The sequence below is a fragment of the Hyperolius riggenbachi genome, chromosome 10 (genome assembly GCF_040937935.1).
Source record: "Hyperolius riggenbachi isolate aHypRig1 chromosome 10, aHypRig1.pri, whole genome shotgun sequence".
In the NCBI taxonomy this organism is placed as follows: Eukaryota; Metazoa; Chordata; class Amphibia; order Anura; family Hyperoliidae; genus Hyperolius; species Hyperolius riggenbachi.
Genome location: NC_090655.1, coordinates 135,645,467 through 135,666,474, shown reverse-complemented (window position 1 = coordinate 135,666,474; position 21,008 = coordinate 135,645,467). Strand labels below are relative to the sequence as shown.

General features: G+C 44.1%; 1 protein-coding gene across 7 annotated transcripts in view; it reads left to right on the top strand.

The window, feature by feature from the left end:
- The first annotated feature begins 558 nt into the window (after nucleotides 1-558).
- CDH23 (cadherin related 23) overlaps nucleotides 559-21,008 on the top strand; it is a 1,682,716-nt gene continuing 1,662,266 nt past the window's right edge. For all 7 annotated transcript variants that reach the window (XM_068258239.1, XM_068258233.1, XM_068258238.1 and 4 more), the window contains exon 1: nucleotides 559-693. The gene's annotated coding sequence lies outside the window, so the exon portion shown is untranslated. The remainder of the gene's footprint in view (nucleotides 694-21,008) is intronic.

The following is a 21,008-nucleotide window of genomic DNA, read 5'->3' as shown; positions in this document are numbered from 1 at the left end:
TCTGCATGCAAAGGGGCGTCATAACACAGACACACAGTGCTCAGTCTGCACCTGGGTCTCTCCTTGTCTTCATGCTCCTCGTCACATCTGATCTGTAGGGGGATTTGCGGAGTCACCAAAGCAGCACTAGCATGACATCAGCTGAGGGTAGTTTAACATGCTGAAATATTCATGGCATGGCAATAGGAACTGGTTACAAAGTGCTTGGCGTCTGTTCCTCTGCTGTGTGCAAGGCTGGGAGAAGCTGAAGATCATTGCTGGGGTGATCTGACCTAAGCAAGCTATCCACAGTTGATAACAGCAGGCAGAGCCAGGGAGGCTGGGAAGGTGAGAAAGTTGTCTTCTGCTGGAGACATGCCTGTGGATGTGAGCAGCACCTGCTTGTTCTGACACTTCTTCACCTGGGACTTGTTAGCTGCACTGGGAAAGGGGCTGTGAATGTGGTTTAGGGGTAGGAGGGGAGAAGAGGGGGGAGCTTGCAGCAGCATCAGCTCTGGTGGGGGGACTGGATCTGTTGTTGGACTGAGGGGAATGAAGGATTTCTGTGGCACTCCTGAAGTTGTGCTGTACTCTGGAAGGAATTAATAACAGACGGAGGGGAATATAAGGCAACGCTTTCCAACCTGGAGTATCTATCGGGGAGACAGACCCTGCTTCAAACTGCTGTGTGGCTGGCTGCCTGACACCATAAAGGTACAGTGTTCTTACTCTTGGGTGACATATGTCCTATCTCCTTTACTAGGACCATTCCCCTTTATTTTCCTGTCTCTCCTGTATGGTGACATGCTGTCAGATTCTGATTGTAGCCTAGCATAACCCTTCTCTTTGGCATCATCCACCTATTTCCCTCTACTTGAACTTTGTGAATTGAGCTCTGTGCAGGGTTGCCCAGGATATTCCTGCACTGGTAGCCGGTAAATTTGGCCACTAATGATACAATCTTGATTGGACAATTTTACTAAATCTATGTAGCAGAGAGGTATATATTGGGACGTCCCTCTATATTAAAGAGTAGTGGTAAGCGTGTACAATAAAGATAGTATCATTAGTGTGCAGGGAATTATGTGCTACCTATCAGCACCTGCTGCTGGGGGAGATCTCCCAGGTGTTCATCATTTTAAAATAATCGTGTAATGTGGGGTCTTACTGGAAAGGTGTTTCGCTTCTTTCTTCACCTGACTTTGCGAACATGTATGATCTGATATAATGATATGCTAGCAATATTTATTTACTTTCTCACATATGTTAAGTTTTCTCCAGTGTTTTGTGTTCCATACATTTCATGTTTTGCTGCAATATATAAGCTTTATGTCTGTATATAAGACTCCTAATATACTTGGCAACCCCATAGCAAATAGCGCAATGTATATATCACATAGCAGACAGTGCTGTGTTTATATGCAGTTGTCACCTCCTAGGGCTTTATAGGAGCGTAAAGATTTTTTTGTCTGGCTGTAGGTGTGTAATTCATATGCTGGCTCCTTTCTTGTCCAAAAGCTGAACACGCAAAGGCAACTCATTGTCATTCATGTGATGCTATTGGAGCAGTCCCAGTGAATCATAGGGTAGAATGCTTTGGATCCACACGGACAGCCCACACATGAACATTTGCCTCCAGAATGTGATAACTGGAAATCTATATTATATCACTGATGTATAAAACTGTCTTTTTAACCCATTCATTGTCAGACTAGACTGAATCTCTGAGAGGAGCACAAGCCATACATAATATTGGAAGGCAGCGAGTCTTGCACAGGTGGAGCTTGATAAAAGCCCAGGAGTTTGATAACATTTTGGACAGTAGACGCCTTCCACTGTGGCAGTCTTGCTTCTGGCTCTAAAGAATCTGAGTAGTTGAACTAGTATTTTGCACTATTTCATAAATCATGGGTTACTTTAAGGAACTTCTGAAGTGGTAGGGATATAAAGGCTGTCATTTATTTCCTTTTAAACAATGCACATTGCCTGGCTCTACCGCTGATCCTTTGCTTCAAATACTATTTTGCCATAGACCCTGAACAAGCCTGCAGATCAGACTTTGTGACTTAAGTCTAACTGTATTAGTTGTATGCTTGTTTCAGGTGTGCCATTCCGCAATTATTGTAGCCAAAGAAATCAGCAGAATGCCAGACAACTGTTATTGTTTAAAAGGAAATAAAAGGCAGTCTTCATATCCCTCTCACTTGAACAGTGAGATGGAACTCTGCTTGTTGTGAATATGATATGTTAAGTTTCACTTTCTTGAATTGTTTTATTTCCCACCCAGTCAACTACTTTTTTTGAGCGAGTTAGATTGCAGGATTGATTTAATGTGCAATTTGTCACGTTGGAATGTAGTTAAATTGCACAGAATATGAAGTGGAGATGTACGAGCTGAACAGATCTTGCACTGTTACTGATTAGAAGAATCAACTTGACATTTGCAGGGTTTTTAGATGGCAAAGCAACCAGAAGCTGATGCATGAATCCTGAAAAAAATGTGGCGCTAGATTTTATAATCTGCATACAAAAATTGCCTGTAATGTGAATGAATGCAAGACATTGACTATGTTTCTGTCAATTTAGAAATGACAGCCAATAAAAGGCACAGAAGTGCTTGTAGAATTCCATTGGGAGCTGCTTGGGAATAACCATGTCAAGGATGTGAAAACAGACCTTGATAGCCTGAAAGCGGGCAGCATTTGTCTGACTTCACCAGGCAAAGGTAGATGCCGTGACAGTGACCTCCTGGCTTCATAATCTCGTTTATGAGATCTCTGGTCAGTGGCAGCAAGTTGCAGAATAGACGCATTACATTTTTCTGAATTTCATTCCATAGCAAAAGTTTCAAAATACAATTGTCTTGGGATCATGAAGGGTCCCGTTTACCAAGCAGTATAGACCATATCCAATATCCCATGCATATGTTCAGTGATAAATATGCCAATTTTTATGACATGCTGATGCTGCGTGTCACCATATTCCTACCATATTCCTACCATAATACTTAGAAATAAAGCTAGCTGAGAGATCACTGTATCCTACAAACTCTGAAATAAGAGTAAACAGTGGCGTAGCTAAGCAGCTCTTGGCCCCGATGCAAGTTTTACATTGGGGCCCCCTAAGTACTCTATACTTAACACTTGATTTGCCGCACAAAAACCTGCCAATGGCAACTACAGTGTCAGAGGTGCAAGAAGGGAATGGGGAACAGCTTGATAATGATTACCACTATTCAAAGTATCTATAGAAGTGATTATTATGAGCACAGAACCAATAGAGAACAAATTCTACAGTTGAGAGAGGGCCCCTCTATCCCAAGGGGCCCGATGGGGTCGCAACCTCTGCACCCCCTATTGCTAAGCCCCTGAGAGTAAACCAGATATTCCAAAAATGATTAGCAAAATGCATTATACTGTATAGAAAGGGATCGCCAGATTCCTGGAAACAGTACGGACAAAGTAATACATTTTTAAAAAAATGAAAATGCACAAAAAAGTTGGGTGAGCATGAGCTGTTGTCACTAAAATCCAAAATCCACGTTTTAAAGCAAAAGTGTTGTAGAATGGCCTATCTTGTCACAGGGCTGTAAAAGTTTTGGCCCCAGGTGACACTGTACCGAGGGTGAGAACCTAGGCGGCCTCCTTGCCTTAAGGGGTCTCTCATTTATTAGAGGTATTGGCGGACACTATTCCCTCACGGTTTGGACAGTACAGTAGGGCTCCAGCAGCCTATGTCACTACATTACTCAGCGCAGCTGACCACGATCCATAAGGGGACACAACTAGGTGGCAATTGTCTGTTTGCCCCAGCCAGACATTACACATATTATGTTACTCAGAATTACCTTTTATTCACCAAGTGCGTTGATTGGCATACTCGGAATTGATTGTGGTTCACATGGCAATGGCACTAAACATAGAACATATGACGAATCTAGCACTGAAAGACCTTAGAGCATATGATGACCATAGCATTGACAGACCAAGAGGGATTGCATTGATACAGGAATGAGAGCATAAAAGTAGAAATTAAGTGGCTGGAGGAGTTGTTGACCAGGGACTAAAGCTAATATGCTGCAGAAGGGCATTTTTGGGGGGGATGGGGGATTGGGGGGACCGGAGTTACGCATGAGAACTGCTTGAGGAAAGAATGGGAGGAAATCCTGGTGGCTTTCATCTTCATTCTGGTGGTGTGTAGGAGATCTAGCAGTGGCAGGGGATTGCCAATGATCTTTTCCAATGTGTTCATCACTCTTTGGGGTTTGCTCTTGTCGCTAGCGGTTGCACTTGCATAACAGACGATGATTGATTCGATCATACCAGTGTAGGAGCTGGTCAGCAGATCTCTAAATATTCTAAATTTCTTCCGTTGGTGCAGGAAGAATAACTTCTGTTGTGTGCCTTCTGAATTTTGGTGGTGGTCTGCAAGTCTGGGCCAAGGCAGAGGCGGGAGAGGCTCCAGCCTCGGCGCAGTGTAGGAGGAGGCGCACAACTCACTCAGCTATCATTTCCGTATTGGGAGGAGGGACGTCTCCTGAAGTCCACAAACAGCTTTTGGAATATTGGTTTTATACTTTTAAATCTGTATATACTAGGTAAGATATTGTGAGCTTTATTTAAATGCATTATGGAGGGAAAATTACATCATGTGACTTCGGCATGAATTGATAATATTTTCGTTGTATTTCTATCACTGTTAACATGTACACATGGTTCGGTCTGTATTCCTGATGAAGTGGAACCTTTATAGCCAAGAACCAGTTGTTTGCTTTTATAGCAAAAAGGAAAAATTTTAAAGCTTTTGACTGTAACGACTGGTGTATGGATTTCAGCAAACTTCCACTATTTGCTCTAACAGATTGGCCACTGTATGCAGCAGTCCAAAGCCCTCAGCATGCAGCTGATCCGATTTTGTCTTTTGCATGTACGCTGTGGGGTACTTTTAGTCACTTTAAGGAATTTATCTAGAAGTGAACCTAAAGGGTCCGTAGAGCCACACTAGTCTTGCAGGCCCATCCACACCCAGCACCCCCCCCCCCCCCCTCTTAGACACCACTATACAATACACAAACAAATTGGGTCTTGACCAATCATGGGAACTCTGCCCATAAAACCATTCATTGGCAGTAGTACATGTACACTTAGCCAGGACAATGTTAAGGCAGCAGTCAGTCCTTCATTAAATTCACTTTTTCTCTTAGGAGATAATTTTTCATCTTATGGTTAGGATAACTTTTCAGCACTCTGAAATTGAAAAAGTACCGTCAAACTATTGTATTTTTCTTGCTCACGGTGGCTTAAATTTTTTTAATAAGGTATGAAATTATACCTAGGAGAAAACTTTAATTGAATAATCGACAGTGACTCTTGAAAGGCTATACCCTTAAATGTCGTGCTGGCCAAGTATGTATTGAATTGGGATTAAAATAAACGTAACTCAGTGTACTTGCATTTTGCTTGCTAATGTTGGTAATGCCTGGCAGAGTGCTCCATGCCGCAGTATACAAAATATATTCTACTAAACATCATAAAACAAGTGTGTGTGTGTGTGTGTGTGTGTGTGTGTGTGTGTGTGTGTGTGTGTCTCACACCGTAAACCTTCACTGCTTTTGGTAAGATTTGTAGTTTCAATGGTTCTGGTTATTGTAGTAGTACTGTACATACTCTGCTATAATATAGAATTATGCCTTCCGTAAGTATTCGCCTGCTTGGGGTTTTAATGCTACACAGTACAAAAAGGTCCAAGTTACAATTGATGTACAGTATAACTGGAATTTTCTTCAGTCCATCCTTTAAACATACTTGATACTTTGTAGGAACTAAATATTTTAATTGTTACATAAATGTTACATGTCACCTGAAGTCGTAGGGATATATATGGAGGTTGTCTATTTGTTTTTGTTTATTTTTTTTAAAGGAATAAACCATGCCGGTTGCCTGCTTGTTCAGGGTCTATGGCTGAAAGTATTAGAGGCAGAGAATCAGCAGGATGCCAGGCAACTGGTATTGTTTAAAAGGAAACAAATGGCAGCCTCCATATACCTCTCACTTAAGGTGTACTTTTAATTATAAAGACATTTAAAAGTTAGCATGATACTACTAAGTTCAGAGGAATTCACCCTTTTGTCATTACTGCACTGAGCCATCCATGGTTGCAATTCCATCCACTTTTTTTGGGGGTGGGGGGGGGGGGAGTGAGGGGGGAAAAGGGTGTTAACATGTATGCAAGGCACTGTGTATAGTTTATACCTCAAACAAAAATATATTTAGCAATGAATAGCATCTCTATCATAGCAGCTTATGATAAATTCTTGTTGTCATCCGCCATGGAAACTCTGTGCTTTTTAACCTGTTGTTGGTAGGCTGCTTGTATGTATGTATGTATATGTGTGTATATGTATATTGTAATATTCCATTTTTATAGTGCTTCACAAATTTCACCTCGGTCCTGATAACGCTGTTCTTTCTTTTGCCCAATATTCTACTTTCATAATCAGCAGTGTTGCAGATGTTTCTCCAAATGTGAAATGGGTACGTGTAAATGAAAAACGTGTGTGTTGCATCTTGCGGGTTTTTACAGTTTTCTGAAGAACTACTACTAGTTAGACTCGCAGCTGTCAGTCAGTCTGCAGGTATCTTATTAACATCTTCATTGCTGGTAAGGGCAGGGACATTTTTGTTATGAATCTTCTCAGATCAGAACCTGTGTGTTCTATTTTACCATTTTCTATCACGCTATAAATGTTTTTCATATTGCTTCTCGGTGTTTTGGCTAAGATCAAGTGTATTATCTGTTATCAGTTTAAACTTTTTTTTTTTTTCATTTTTTCTATTACAATTATTCATTTCTCTGCTTTTTATCTATATTCTTTTGCATTTTCCATAAGACCTTGTTTATGCAATGGTTTATCACCCTAAGGAAACACCACTGAATTATCCTATGGATTGGTCTAACTTGACGTGGTTAGGGGGGAGGTTAAGGGTAGTAAAAATAAAGTTGCATGCAGCATTCAGGTTGTGGCTGTTGCCACCCACTGCGTACATGTGGACGGCCCTCAGTACTGTATTAGAGATGGCCCGAATGGTTCGACCGCAAACTTATTTGCGTGAACTTCGGTGGTTCGTGATCAAATGCGAACTTTATGGCGGTTCGACCCGCCTCCTATATTACTTCATTAGGGTCAACTTTGACCCTCTACATCAGACAGCCAATAAGACTACACTCCCTCCTGGAACCCCCCCCCCCCCCCCCTTATAAAAGGCAGGCAGCATCAGGGATTTTACTCACTTGTGTGCCTGCAGTAATTATAGAAGGGAGAGCTGCTGCAGACTAACATAGGGAAAGCTTAGTTAGGCTCTTGTAGGCTTGTTAGCTTGCTCCTTGCTGATTGTTATTGCTAAAAAAAAGCACCCCTCAACAGCTCTTTTGAGAGCTAATCTTGTTCTTGTGATCATTTTTTTTTTTTTTTTTTGTGTGGGGCCCACTTGCATTATATACAGCCCTGTCAGTCGCAGGTGCAGATTTGTAATACCCATCACTGCATATACCTACCTGTTGTTCAGTGCACCCACCTACCTATGTGAGCGCACGCAGTGTCACTGTGCCTGTTTGGTACCTGTGTGTGTTACAGCCTGGTGCACATTTGTAATCATTACTGCATATACCTACCTGTTGTGTTGAGTGCACCCACCTACCTACGTGAGTGCATGCAGTGTAAAATACCACTCGGTGCATACCTGTTAACTGCACCTGTGTGACTGCACATGTATTAGTCAAGTCAGTGCATACCTTTCACTTCATCCCCCCCCCCCCCCCCCGATATGGACAAAACAGGTAGAGGCAGGCCCAGAGGAAGGCCACCCGGCAGGTCTGTTCAAGGTCATGCTGATGTGATTTTGTGCGGCCCTGGACGAAAATACAGTGCTCAGAAGAAGGCACGTTCCATCAACTCCCAAGATTGTCAGGACGTGGTTGAGTATTTAACACAGAACACCTCATCTCCCGCAGCCACCAGCGCAACTACAAGCACCACATCCTCTGCATTTGACACGCAGGAGTTATTTGGTGTGGAAATCACTGATTCACAGCCAATAATGCTGCAACAAGATGAAGGTGCTAAGCAAGTTACAACACCTTATACGTCTGAGTTAGGTGGCGATAGTATGGATGTAACGTGTGAGGAGGGGGATGATGAAGCACCTGATGTTGGTGCAGTTGTGGAGGTGTCTGAGGAAAGCGAAGCTGGGCAGGAGAAATGATGACGACTATACGGATGCCACGTATGTTCCCAATAGAGGAGATGACCAGGGGGACAGTTCAAAGGGGGAGCAAGAGAGGAGTAGGAGGAGACGAGTCCATGAAAGAAGCAGAGGGAGCTCGTCCTCAGAAACAGCTGGGGGCAGTGTCTGGCGCCATGTATCGCCAGCTATGGACAGCCAGCCAACATGCCCTTCAACGTCAGCTGCTGAATCACAGCCACTACTGTTAAAACAAGATGAAGGCGCTAAGCAAGTTACACCACCTCCATGTGTCTGAGTTAGGCGACACTATGGACGTAAAATAGGAGTAGGAGGATGATGAAGTACCTGCTGTTGGTGCACTTAATGACGTGTCTGAGGCAAGCTAAGCTGGGCAGGATGATTATGATGATGACGATGATACGGATGTCACGTGGGAACCTAAGCGACAAGATGACCAAGGGGGCAGTTCAGAGGGGGAGTCAGAGAGAAATATTAGGATACGAGTTCCTGAAAGAAGCAGGGGGAGCTCGTCATCAGAAACAGCAGGTGGCAGTGTCCAGTGCCATGTATCGCCACCTATGGACAGCCAGACAACATGCCCTTTAACGTCAGCTGCTGATGCCACCATAGTGCCATCACCCCAGGGGGGCTCAGCGGTTTGGACATTTTTTTAGTGTCTGCCTTAGATCAGAGCAATGCCATCTGTTCTCTCTGCCTCTAAAATTTAGCCGTGGAAAGGCCAACTGCCGCGTAGGGACAACTGCCTTACGAAAGCACATGGAGAAAAGGCACAAACCGCAATGGGAAGAGCACCAGAGTAAAAGCAGCACACAAAAGAAAAGCCACCCTCCATCTCCTTTTCCTCTTTCAGGTGTGTCATCTTCAGCCTCTTTCTCCCGTGCACCTTCACAATCACAGCCACCCTCCACTCCGCCTCTCATCTTGAGCAGTTCCTGCTCCTCTGTCCACAGCAGCAGCCAGGTGTACGTGAGGGAAATCTTTGAGCGGATGAAGCCAATTTCTGCCAGTCACCCCCTTGCCCGGCATCTGACAGCTGACTTGGCGGAACTGTTAGCTCACCAGCTATTACCATACCAGCTGGTGGACTCTGAAGCCTTCTGTAAATTTGTGGCCATTGGGATACCGCAGCGGAAGATGCCAGGCCGCAATTATTTCTCTAAAAAGGTGATACCCAAACTGTACCGCGAAGTTGAGAGGCAAGTGATGGCACACAGCGTTTGGTCAAGGGTCCATCTGTTCACAGATGGCTGGTCTGCCAAGCATGTTCAGGGCAGGTGCATTACTTACACAGCCCATTGGGTCAACCTGGAGACCGATGGTAAGCAGGGAGTACGTGGCTGTGCTGCGGACCAACTTGTGACACTTCCACGTCTTGCAGGCAGGTCTGCTGCCTCCTCCTCTCCTTCTCCTGTCTTGCCTCAAAGCAGAGAGTCACACTGGAGCAGCTCTCCTGGCTGCTCTTAACAGGTGGATCAGTGGCTGACCCCGCACCAGCTGGAGATCGGCAACGTGGTGTGACAATGGCAGCAATCTCATTTCCGCTTTGAATTTGGGAAAGCTGACACATGTGCTGAGTCTAGTCATTCAAAGATTTGTGTCAAAGTACCCAGGCTTAGAGGATGTCCTGAAGCAGGCCAGGAAGTTGTGTGGGCATTTCAGTCTTACACAGCCATGGCACTCTTTGCGGATATTCAGCGGAGAAACATGTTGCCGGTGAGACGCTTGATTTGCGATAGCCAGACTCGCTGGAATTTGACCCTGCTGATGTTCGACCACCTGCTACAACAGGACGAGGCCGTCACCCAGTATCTCTACAACTACAGTAGGACACAGTCTGGGGAGATGGGGATGTTCTGCCCGAAGAACTGGACACTCGTGCAAAATGCCTGCAGGCTCATGCGGCCGTTTGAGGAGGTGACAAACATGGTGAGTCGCAGTGAAGGCACCATCAGCGACTTGATCCCGTACGCCTTCTTCCTGGAGCGTGACGTGCGTAGAGTGGTGGATCAAGCTGTGGACGAGCGTGAACAGGAACAGGAGGAAGAGTTGTGGGATGAATTCTAACCCGAACCGGATGTTTCCTCAACACCTGCGGCAGCACAGAGGGGGAGGAGGAGGAAGAGTCGTATGGGGAAGAAGAGTCAGACTCTGATGATGAGGAAGGTGTTTTTTTGGAGGAGGAGGAGGAGGCGGCGACAGAAGAACCACAGCAGGCGTCGCAGGGGGCTTGTGCTGCTTAATGTTCCCGTGGTATTGTTTGTGGCTAGGGGGAGGAGGAGAACTTGCCTGACGTCACTGAGGAAGAGCAAGAGGAGATGGGATAGTATGTCTGGATCCAAATTTGTGCAGATGGCATTTTTTTCATGCTGTCCAGCCTGTTGAGGGACCCCCGTCTAAAAAAACTCAAGGGGAATGAGCTGTACTGGGTGGCCATGCTACTAGACCCTCGGTATAGGCACAAAGTGGCGGAGAGGTTTCCAAATCACATGAAGGAAGAAAGGATGCAACAGTTGCAGAAGAAGCTGGCAACTATGCTTTACATTGCGTATAAGGGTGATGTCACAGCACAACGCAATAAAAGTACCACTGCCAGTAATACATCTCCCATGTCCACGCAGGCAAGGACAGGACGCTCCAGCAATCTCATGGTGATGTCGGCCATGCGGACATTCTTTAGTCAAACGCCTCGCCTTAGCCCTTCCAGATCCACCCTACACCAACGCCTGGACCAGCAGGTAGCTGACTACCTGGCCTTAAGTGTGGATGTAGACACTGTGAGCAGCGATGAACCCTTGGACTACTGGGTGCGCAGGCTTGACCTGTGGCCAGAGCTGTCCCAATTTGCCATACAACTTCTGTCTTGCCCTGCCTCAAGCGTCCTGTCAGAAAGGACCTTCAGTGCAGCTGGAGGCATTGTCACTGAGAAGAGAAGTCGCCTAAGTCACAAAAGTGTACAGTACCTCACCTTTTATCAAAATGAATTAGGCATGGATCCTGGAAGACTGTCAGTCCACACAGACAGCATCTCTGCCTACAGGCCGCTTGACTGCCTTCTCCGCCACCACCAACAGGGTCCAGAACACCAGGTGGATTCCTGAATTTTTAAGGGCACTGCTAGCAGCGGCCGCTTTAAGCAGCAGCCGCTATAATACTCTTTCTGGTGCGTGTACATGTCTGCCTAATTTTTCTGGCTGCACTGCAGCTGCAACAAAACAAAAGGCATGTACAGGTGCCAATTCCCGTTCGTGATGGTTACCTTGCCGCGGTGAGGGGCTTGCATGTCACAATGAAGCAATGACCGCCGGCTATATGAGTGTGTTGGGGGCACACCTGACCCAAGAAGATAGATAATCAGGTCGTTGCTTCACTGTGGACAGACCAAATTCGATCAGCTGGACACTGTCACTGTTGTCCTGTCATTCAGCTACCTCAGCCCGACCATATGGGCTTGAAAACCACCATCGCCTGCACTCTGGTCATGGTGCGCACCCTGATTCCCCATCCATTACCCATGGTCACTCAAAATGGCAGACTTGCCCTCCATAACAGATTCTCGTTGCAGGTACTGAACAGCAAGCAGAACAAGTATATTAAAAAAAATAGACGTAAGCTTTATCAATGGTAGAGAAAGAACCATCTAAACTTGATAAGGCAGTCAGACATTACCTGATATCACTGATGAAGAGCAATCTCGCCATGGTGCGCACCAGTCCAGCACGGCCGTCACTACACAAACAGCTGTTTGCGGTGCGTTACACAGTGAGTTTGGTATGTCAGTGTGAAGCAGTACTCTAATTACACTCCCTGATTGATGTATACACATGCAAGATGTTTTAAAGCACTTTAGGCCTCCAATTTAGCATTTAATGTGATTTCTGTCCTTAAAACGCTGCTTTGCGTCAAATCCAGATTTTTCCCCCGGGACTTTTGGCGTCTATCCCACTCATCCATGCCCCCATCCAGGTGTTAGACCCCTTGAAACATCTTTTTCATTACTTTTGTGGCCAGCATAAATGTTTCTAGTTTTCAAAGTTCGCATCCCCATTGAAGTCTATTGCGGTTCGCGGAAGTTTGCTTTTGAAGGTTCGCGAACTGAAAATTGGAGGTTCGAGCCATCTCTATACTGTATGTGGCGGTGTAGCGTGACAGTTGCCAAATGCCTGGTGTAGCCTCCTCATAACTACTGATCACTACTGGTTTTCCAGGCAGTAGGATACCTTAGAATTGGATGGAGGCTTCACTCAGGAAATAAGATTACAGTTTGGACCTAAAGATTAGAGCTTGCACACAATTTTGGGGCCAGTGGACTGTTTTTTAGGGTGTTGTGACAGCAAGTTTACACAATGTTAAAATGGAACGGGCAGGATAAATCCCAGGAGTAAGTTTAATGCATTTTAGTAATATTATGTAACATGTCCATTTCTGACTTTTTTTTTCTGCATAGGAATATGAGCTTATGTTCATTGAGGAAAGCACATGATTGACTGATAATTGATTAAATTGACTTCTATGACAACTGTTATAGTTTTGTACCAAGCTGAGATTGGTTGGACAATAAAGTCCACCACTGCAAGATGATGTGGCATATTTATACTTGAACTTTTAACATACCTCCTTGATCCACAATCATCCACAGTTTAGTGATTTATTTGATATTTTTTGAGACATTAGAAGTAATGTAAATGCTGAAACATGGCTAAATCAAGGTGTGTGTGTATGTCCAAATGGCTTGCCCAAGTAACTTGCGTTCTCTCTTGGGCTTAATTTATTTCATAACTACCTCTGCAGCAGTGTTTCTTGTATGGAATAAGTATGTAGGCAGTATTGTATTTGAGAAGTCAGCTAGTCACATACTGTTAGACTTTTGATTTACTTTTTTGAAATACAACGAATATATTATGATTCATAACCTTCCTCTAGTCAATGGAAATTTTAGTAACAATACGTACATTTGTTTTATTGTGCTCACACATGTGTGCACGGTTCTTCATAAGCATCTGACTGTTGTAGAGCAATTGAATAAGAACTTGTTCTTGCTGATTTTTGTATATTGTTTGTTCAGTACTGCATAATTTTGTATTCATTTTGATAAATGATAAAGGTTTTCCTTTTGGCATCCTAATGAAAAGTATCACTGTAAGGCTCTTTGTGTGGCCAGGAGTTGAGTACAATAAGTACCGTATATGAAAAGAAGTGTTCTAGGTATTTGTGCATCAATGACTAACGGATCAGGACATTTGGGTGAGGGGACTGGCAGGTGTCTAAATACACGCCAATGCCAAATTTTCAGTAATCTGGAGCCCAGGTGGTAAGTTGTGACCATCTCTGCTGCAGAAAAAGTGCTGAACATGGTGACTGATAAAATACGTACGTTCTCAATTGTTCCCTATTCTGTTCATCACTATCAACATGGCTTAAGACAAGCTGGCAATCAGGTTTACCACCTTTTCATAAATCCAGCAATCAGTCCCAATAAGTAATAAACACATCATTCAGCAGTGGTGATTATGGCTGATTGCCATTGTCATAAATGTGGTGATACAAAATGATGTTTTTTGAGACAGAGTGGCCGCATTTCTGGCAAACAGTCTGTTCACCCTGACCTTTTACAAAACAGGACCTGTAGTCTGAAAGAGTCTGTGAATAGAAATCCCTTTACTATTCTACAGGACAATGATCTAAAAAGGAGAGGAGGAACACTGGATGGACACAGCCACAATGCCTTGTAAACCCAGACAATTGTTTTATATGATTGGTTAATGACAAAAGGAACAGATTGGGACTTCATGTATAGAGTTAATTCAGCACTGTTCCATTATAAAAATAGACTACATTTCAAGCCTTTCTATAGACTAAGGGACCCTTTTTTTTTTTTTTTCTTTTTTTTCTTTTTTCTTTTCTTTTTAGGCCAGAACCTGTTTTACTTGTGAGCCATGCTTAGTGTACAGTATAGATACTGGCATCTTTACACATCACTAAAGTGTTGGTTTTGTTTTCTTTAAGTGCACACACTACCGTCCATTGATATTCTCTTTTCTAGCTGATCCCTGAATGGCTGACATTCATCATATGATGTAAATTTTCCTGCTTTCTTATTGGTCAGCCAAGTCACTTGCTTAAAATCTTATTAATTAGTAGGAGGGACCAGGGTCGGGCCGAGGCATAGGCTGAAGAGGCTCCAGCCTCAGGGCGCAGTGTAGGAGGGGGCGCACAATTCATTCAGCTGTCATTCCTAATTGTGTTTGAAGCAGAAATTAATAAGAAAAGGGGATACATGGCAGTGACTGCAAGCCAGATAACTAGATATTAAGGTGTTGGGGAGGTTGTGGGTCCTGTGGTGCTTCTTAGTCTAATAGCAATCAGTGTGTGACGGCTGGGGTGGGAGGGATGGAGGGGCGCACTTTGGTGTCACAGCCTTGGGTGCTGGAGGACCTTGTCCCAGCTCTGGGAGGGACCTATTTGCTGAAGCTCAGCCTTGGGGCTAGGTCACACTACATTAGTTTGCATGGGTTTCCACAAACACATGCTTTATTTGGACTATAAGTACACGTGTTTGTACCCATTATATGTTTCAAACTCACTGCTGTACATGTTTGTGCAGAAACACATTCAGTTAAATCCAAATGGCTGGATGGCCCGCTGAAAAGAAAATGCACAGTAACACAGAAAACTCACCAAAAATGAATGTGTAATTCTATGCATTTTAGTGCTTGTTATGACTTTTTATAGGACAAACTTTTTCTGTCCTATCAAATTTTTTTCACAGGCGTAGGTGAAGGAACACTTAACCACTTGAGGACCACAGTTTTTCTACCCCTTAAGGACCAGACACTTTTTTTTTTTTTCCATTCAGGCCACTGCAGCTTTAACGGCTTATTGCTCGCTCATACAACCTACCACCTAAATGACTTTTACCTCCTTTTCTTGTCACTAATACAGCTTTCTTTTGGTGCTATTTGATTGCTGCTGTGATTTTTAGTTTTTATTATATTCATCAAAAAAGACATGAATTTTATTTTAAAAAAAAGTTTTTTTTTTAACTTTCTGCGCTGACATTTTTCAAATAAAGTAAAATTTCTATATACATTTTGGTGAATAGGTGAATAGGTGAATTTTCCTATTTTGAAGCATCTCTGACTTTTCTGAACACCTGTCAGGTTTCATGAGGTACTAAAATTCCAGGATAGTATAAATACCCCCAAAATGACCCCATTTTGGAAAGACATCCCAAAGTATTCACTAAGAAGCATGGTGAGTTCATAGAAGATTTTACAAATCCTAAAAGTACTCATTGGACTTTGGGCACATGTGGTATCGCCGTACTCAGAAGTAGTATAATGTTTTTTGGGGTGTATTTTTACATATACCCATGCTGGGTGGGAGAAATATCATTTTATTTTTTTTTTTATTTTTTTTTTTTTACACACACAATTGTCCATTTACAGAGATATTTCTCCCACCCAGCATGGGTATGTGTAAAAAATACACTCCAAAACACATTATACTACTTCTGAGTACGGCGATACCACGTGTGACACTTTTTTGCAGCCTAGGTGCGCTAAGGGGCACAATGTCCTATTTACAGGTCATTTTGAGGCATTTGGTTTCTAGACTACTCACGGTTTAGGGCCCCTAAAATGCCAGGGCAGTATAGGAACCCCACAAGTGACCCCATTTTAGAAAGACACCCCAAGGTATTCCATTAGGAGTATGGTAAGTTCATAGAAGATTTTATTTTTTGTCACAAGTTAGCGGAAATAGAAATTTTTTTCCCACAGTGTCATTTTACACTAACTTGTGACAAAAAAAAATATCTTCTATTAACTCCTCATACACCTAACGGAATACCTTAGGGTGTCTTCTTTATAAATGGGGTCACTTGGGGTTCCTATACTGCCCTGGCATTTTAGGAGCCCAAAACCATGAGTAGTCTGGAACCAAATGCCTCAAAATGACTGTTCAGGGGTATAAGCATCTGCAAATTTTGATGACAGGTGGTCTATGAGGGGCTGATTTTTGTGGAACCGGTCATAAGCAGGGTGGCCTCTTAGATGTTCTCAAATCGTGACCAGGACATGGCAGCAGAGAACAAGGGCATGTGATGTATTGGGTGCGTAGACCAATAAGACCGCAATACATTCTTTTTGACTAGACCCATGTTAATGAGAAGGCCCCAAAAATTGTTATATTCGGAAACTTTGAGTGATTTCCACCGAAAAGGCTGGGCATGGTAGCTTGTGTGGCATAACTGTTGGTCTCAGCGACAATTAAGTCGTAGAGACCAGCAGTGATCAGAAAAAAATTCTGTCACTGCGGTGGGGCGGGTGAGGGTTTGGCCCGGTAATCAGAAGCCCGCAGGGGGCAGATTAGGGCCTGATCTGATGGATAGGAGTGCTAGGGGGTGACAGGTGATAGATGGGTGTCTCGAGGTGATTAGAGGGGAGAATAGATGCAATCAATGCACTGGGGAGGGGATCGGAAGGGGGTTTGAGGGTTATCTGAGGGTGTGGGCGGGTGTTTGGGTGCCCACAGGGGGCAGTTAAGGGTCTGATCTGATGGGTAGCAGTGACAGGGGGTGACGGGGTGATTGATAGGTCATCAGGGTGTGATTAGAGGGGAGAATAGATGCAAGCAATGCACTGACAAGGTGATCAGGGCTGGGGTCTGAGGGCGTTCTGAGGGTGTGAGCGGGTGATTGGGTGCCCAAGGGGCAGATAGGGGTCTGATCTGATGGGTAGCGGTGACAGGGGGTGATTGGTGGGTGATCAGTGGGTGATATAGAGGGGAGAACAGGTGTAAACAATGCACTTTGGAGGCGATCTGAGTATGTGGGTGGGTGATCAGATGCCTGCAAGGGGCAGGTTAGGGTCTGATCTGATGGGTGGTAGGGACAGGTGGTGACAGGGGGTGATTGACAGGTGACTAGTGGGTGATTATACAGGGGAGAATAGATGTATACAGTACACAGGTGGGAGTTCTGGGGGGGGGGTCTGGGGTGGATCTGAGGGTGTGGGGGGTGATCAGGAGCCCCCAGGGGGCAGTTTAGGACCTAATCTATAAAATAGCGCTGACAGATAGTGACAGGGAGTGATTGATGGGTGATTAGGGGGGTGATTGGGTGCAAACAGGGGTCTGGGGGGTGGGCAGGGGGGGGTCTGAGGGGTGCTGTGGGCGATCAGGGGGCAGGATCAGAGTGTGTGTGTGTGTGTGTGTGTGTGTGTGTGTGTGTGTGTGCATACTAGGGTGGCTGCAGCCTGCCCTGGTGGTCCCGCGATCACTGGGACCACCAGGGCAGGAGGCAGCCTGTATAATACGCTTTGTATACATTACAAAGCGTATCATACGCTTACTATGCGGCGATCGAGGGGTTAACAACCCGCCGGCGGTATCGGCCGGCGGGTTGACGTCACAGGTGGGCGGGAGCCTATTGCCGGCGGATGTGAGCCTATAACAGCGCGCGAGCCCCGCCAGATACCACATAAGGAGCCGCCGCCGATGGGCTGACAGAGGTCGTTTAGTTTTTAATGAATTTTATACACACCAGGGCGCCTCTTTCACCCATATTGTACATCTTTTACTCATCCATACAAATGGATAAAATTATAAACCACTTAAGAAAACCCTAAACAATGACTAAAATCATAAGTCATATGTCATATGCCATTATCACTGGTCAAGTTGACCTAATTATAATCCATCAGGGTCTTCACAAAATTGTAATTTGCCACAATCTTGTGCTTTGATTTGAAGTTTAGCACTTTATTTCTCTGCTCTGCTGCTGCAACACTCTGTTAATAACTTACTGCTGTGATTGGGGAACACCCCTATTCTATAATGTGATTGATCTTTAACTGGTAAGTAAGATGTAGAGATTTCAACTGCCATTTTGGATTTGTATTGGGACTAGAATTTGAGTTAGCCATGCTGGGAGGATTTTGAGAATGTGAGGTCCACACGCTCCTAAAACCTCAATGGAGATTTGATCTAAGGCAAGTATTGTTGTGCTAAAACACAATGGCCTCAATTCTGGTAGCTATGTGAAGTAAATATTTTTTTGTAGGTAAAATACCTCATGAATAAATAATAATCTTTAATTGTCTTCCATAAGTTAGAATAGTGTGTTTTTGTTTTTTTGGGGGGGGAGGGAGGAAGGAAGGTGTATTTGATTATGTAGCAACCTATGAAAAGTATGTTTATAGGCATCCCTTATAAAAAAAAAAATCAAAAAAAAAAATCCAGTAAATATTGAGTTTTATTTCTACTATTCTTTTCTATTACACAGCCTGAAAAGGAGCGACACTAAAACAGCAATCGGAACGCCACTAAAAACTGCAAAATGCATAAATGCATACAAATTGACTTTACCTCCAGGTAGAGGCAGGTCTTAGAGACACTGAAGTGTCAAAAAAAGCATCTTTTTATTTAATAAAAGTGTTTAACATAATAGCCCTAACTAAACACCTGCATTCCCGACGCTGTAAACGATCTAAATCCCCCCTCCCTCTCCCCTGCAAAATCCACAACTTTCTTGGTCAGGGATTTTGCTGCCCTAATTGCTTCCGTGTGAGGCAGGGCTATGAGCTGCAGCCCTGCCTCACATGCGTCTCAGCGGAGGATCTCCGCCTCTCCTCTGCCCCTCTCAGCAAGTGAAGACTGAGAGGGGCGGTGGAGAGGCGGTGATCCGGGCTGACAGACGCGTTTGAGGCAGGGCTGCAGCTCATAGCCCTGCCTCACACGGAAGCACTGCCCGGATTGCCCCCTGGGGAGTTTGGGGGTATTTAGTTAGATTAGAGTGGCGGGAATGCTGCAGTTTAGGTAGGGTTATTATGTTAAACCCTTTTATTAAATAAAAAGATCCTTTTTCTTTTTGAGGCTTCAGAGTCTCTTTAACCATTTCACCGGGCGGCTGCTCTGCTGCGGTGCCGCGCTTCGGCGCGCTCATGTGCTGTCCCCCGGTAGCCCTGGGATCAGTGAACAGGAACATGGTTCCCGATCACCGATCCGTGTCCCTAGCAGGAAAACGAAGCGCTCTTACTAGAGGCTTCAGTCTTTCTGCCAATAAAATTTTCCACGTCCCCCTTGTGCTTCCGCTTAGCGAGAAGCACAAGGAGAAAAAAACTCAAGGTGGCCATCTTGTGGCCAAATAGTAAAACTACATCTACATATCTTTTACATTACAATTTACACATATAATAACATTAAAAATTAACTGTTTATTTCACACACCAGAATATTACCCAAATAAAATTTTTAATGGTAAAAAAAAAAAATTACAAAAAAAAAACAAACAAAAAAAAAACTATAAATAGTTACCTAAATATGCATTTGAAGTGGGTATACTATGAACATTTTTTAAAATTATAAGCTTGTAAATAGTGATGGTTGCAAAACGGAAAAAATGCACCTCTATTTCCAAATAAAATATTGGCACCATACATTGATAGGGCCAAAATTTAAATGGTGTCATAACCGAGACAAACGGGCAAATCAAATACATAGGTTTTAATTATGGTAGCGTGGATTATTTTAAAGCTATAGTGGATGAAAACTGAGAAATGAATTTTTTCCATTTTTTCTTATTAATCCTGTTAAAATGCATTTATAAAAAAATAATTCTTAGCAAAATGTACCACCCAAAGAAAGCCTAATTAGTGGCAGAAAAAACAAGATATAGATCAATAAATTGTGATAATTAGTGATAAAGTTATTGGCGAATGAATGGGAGGTGAAAATTGCTCTGATGCATAAGGTGAAAAATCCCGGCGGGCTGAAATGGGTAAACTGATCGGTAAACTATGTGCTAACATGCTCCCTAATTTCCATGAGAATAGCTATTTACGGTAAATTACCTCACAAAGTACCTCACAATTTACCTCCATGAAGTAAAACATGGCTAAAACCTACCAGAATTGCTAAAAGTCATTACCTCATGAGGTAAATTACCACACATGAGGTAATTTGTTTGATAACCCTACCAGAATTTAGGCAATTGGGCTTAATTTATAAAGACTTCCGCAGTAGGGATGTAACTTTAAGGTGCCTAAGTTTATTACAAACCAGCACCAGATGTCCCTTCTGACCTCTGACCATACCAACTAGACAGTGTATAGTTTAGAGGTAGCCATACACTGGTCGATTTGCCATTAGATCGACCAACTGACAGATCCCTATCTGATCGAATCTGATCAGATAGGGATCGTATGGCTGCCTTTACTGCAAACAGATTGTGAATCGATTTCAGCCTGAAACTGATCACAATCTGTTGAGCTGCTCCTGCCACCTGTCCCTCACCCCCCCCCCCCCTTCCCCGTATACACTACCTGAAGCTGGCTCCGGGTCCTCTTCTCTGCGCTGCACCGCATCCCAGCATCCTGCACCGCATCGCATCCCAGCGTACACTGTGTCACTCCGTGACCAGGAAGTTCAAATAGAGCGCCCTCTATTTGAACTTCCTGGTCACTGGAGTGACACAGGAAGTTAATGTACGCTGGGATGGAGCAGGAACAGAGCGGTGCAGCGCGGAGAAGATGCCCAGGAGCCAGCGTCAGGTAATGTATACCTGTATCGGATAGGCCGCCGCTAGCGACGCGCTCCCTACCCGCGGGCGATCGACGGTAATTTTTCGCACGGCGCGATCGACGGACCGAACCAATTTCGGGAGGAAATCGGGTCGGCTGGTGCGTTTAGCGCAAACGATTGGCAGCAGATTCGATCCCAGTGATCGAATCTGCTGTCGAAAGGAGGCAAATCGGGCCAGTGTATGGC